The sequence below is a fragment of the Urocitellus parryii genome, chromosome 6 (genome assembly GCF_045843805.1).
Source record: "Urocitellus parryii isolate mUroPar1 chromosome 6, mUroPar1.hap1, whole genome shotgun sequence".
Classification (NCBI taxonomy): Eukaryota; Metazoa; Chordata; class Mammalia; order Rodentia; family Sciuridae; genus Urocitellus; species Urocitellus parryii.
The window spans coordinates 32,884,524-32,887,108 of NC_135536.1; the positions used below are offsets into that span (position 1 = coordinate 32,884,524).

Consider the following 2,585-nt stretch of genomic DNA (forward strand, 5'->3'; position numbering starts at 1 on the left):
TAATGCAACAGATAATTTGTTTTAAAATAGTGGTTATTTCCTTTAAATTAAAAAGGTAATTTCATTACTCATCCGGCCTCTGAAGATTCAATCCAACTAAATTTTGACATGATTGTCTGAAAGCTAGTTTTAATTTTTTTCAGTTATATTTAAATGTAATAATTTATTCTTATAGTCTATAAGATATTGTTGTGTTTTTTTTGGGGGGAGGGGTGGCAAATATAAAATGGTTAATTGTATCCAGGCTGGTAACAAGCTTATCCATGCATTAAATAGCAACATAAGGAGAATGCACAGTTGAAAAATGAGGATCAGACACATTCTTCTGCAGACATCAAAAGAGGATTGATATACTCAAAACCTTCAAATTCAGACTGATCAATCTTCCTCACAATGTCATCATCATCTGGAGTGAGCTGTACAGGTTCATTAGTAAACTGAGAATCAAAGTTGTCTAAGCCAAATTCTCCAGAAATATTTGGTTTAAAGGGAAGTACCACTTGCTTTTGTTCCATCATATCCCAATCAACATTTCGAAAGAATGGATGCCCCTGTATATCAGCAAATCCTGTTTGAGGATGACAACCCAATTCTTCCTTTGGGTCCTTGTTCAGAAAACTCTTTAGGACACTTGCAGCTTTTACAGACAGAGAACGTGGAATGCGAATTTGTTTTTCCAAAATAACTTGGAAGAGATAATCCTCTGTGTTTTGATCAGGGTTATCAGAACTCCCAACAATATCAAACGGAGACCTTCCTGCCATCATCTCAAACATTAGTACACCAAGAGCTCACCAGTCGACGCTGAAACCATAATCTTCTCCTCTTAAAATTTCAGGAGCAATGTAATTAGGAGTACCACAGAAAGTGCTGGTTGTATCTCCTGGCCGTAATCCTTCCTTACACATGCCATAGTCAGTGAGTTTAATGTGTCCTTCCGAATCCAATAATACATTGTCTAATTTCAAATCTCTATAAATTATCCCTCACTCATGAAGATAATTTAAGGCTAGACTAATTTCCGCAGAATAAAACCTGGCATGTTCTTCAGGAAGTTTTCTTTGTCTCTGCATATGAAATCTGAATGGATCTATTGTTAGCTGTGAATTAGCTTATGCAATTTTTTCATTGATCTCTAAGTTCTACCATATTCCACTGAAACCTCTGCTACAATTCCTCAATAACATTCACCATTGTATAAACTCATGCTGTGTCATTAGGTTCTTCCAGGGTAACAGAGGGTTGCTATAACTCAAGGATCAAGGTTGAGTTGAAAAGTAAAGGAGCCAGACACAGTGGTGCATTTCTCTAATCCCAGCAGCTCAAGAGTCTGAGATAGGAGGATTGCAAGTTCAAAATTAGCCTCAGCAAAAGGCAAAGTGCTAAGGAACTCGGTGAGACCTTGTCTTTAAATAAAATAAAAAATGGTTCTGGGGATGTGGCTCAGTAGTCAAGTGCCCCTGAATTCAATCTCCCCTACAAAATATAAATAAATAAATAAATAAATAAATAAATAAAGGAAATTACAGAAAGGGAAGCTACTCTATTTTTTAATATTTATTTTTAGGTGTAGTTGGATACAAAACAATGCCTTTATTTTTATGTGGTGCTGAGAATTGAACCTGGGTCTTTCCAGTGCTAGAGGATCCATACCAATGAGCCACAATCCCAGCCTACTGCTCACTCTATTTGTGCTTAGACTTCAGGTACACTGGGTTAGACTCATGAGCCTAAAACACCAGGAAAGGAGAAAGACACTGCTTTCTCTACCACAGGGAACAACAAGAAGAGGGCAGAGTGATTATGAATCCGAACAACATCCAGACCTAATTTTGTACCACAGTCTGGAGCCCATAGGTGTTTACACCTTACCTGGGACCATGTAGATACCTTCTCTAAATTCATGGAGAGTAGGAGTTTACAGAAGTCACATTAAAGATGGCTTCCATGTCCAAGGATAAACACTGGCAGGGCTTGGCAGAAAAAACTCTTCCTGCCTTCTCTCCCTGTTTGTCCCTTGATCACTCAGGCTTCTTGTTCTAATTTAAATGAGCAAAAAAAACAAAAACAAAAACAAAAAAAACTTAAGGAAGTGGATTTTGTTTTTACTACTGTCACTTCAGTTCTACCATGAAGGAGAGTGGTTTTAAAGCCCTGTGACGATTCAAGGCTCCTTCAATGCTGACCCCAGCAGTGCCTCACTGAGACCTTGACTGTCTGCCTTGGTCAGTGTTCCCAAAGGTTATTGTGTAAACCTGTGTCACTATGGGTGAAATAAACACAACCTGAAGTGATTGTTTTTCTAATCCTGAAGATCTTGTTTTTTACATCAGTGGATAGATCTACAAATATGTATTTTAAATTTAATCATTATGTAACTCATACATATCATCTGGCTATGAGATGATTCTCCACAATAGCAAACATGTCTATAATCCTTGAAGCTGAAATTGAGCTCATTTTTTGGTTTCTTGAGAAAAATTCACATTCTGTAAGTATACTATTCTAAAATGATTATGATTTTTATTAACCTCTATGGGTTAATAATGATGGGAAATGGATACATGTAGAAAGCACACTTAAGG

The 2,585-nt window shown here is 37.0% G+C and overlaps 1 pseudogene; it reads right to left on the reverse strand.

Moving 5' to 3' along the window:
* Positions 1-311: 311 nt before the first annotated feature.
* On the reverse strand, positions 312-1,882 carry LOC144255416 (protein kinase C iota type-like; annotated as a pseudogene).
* Positions 1,883-2,585: the final 703 nt, after the last annotated feature.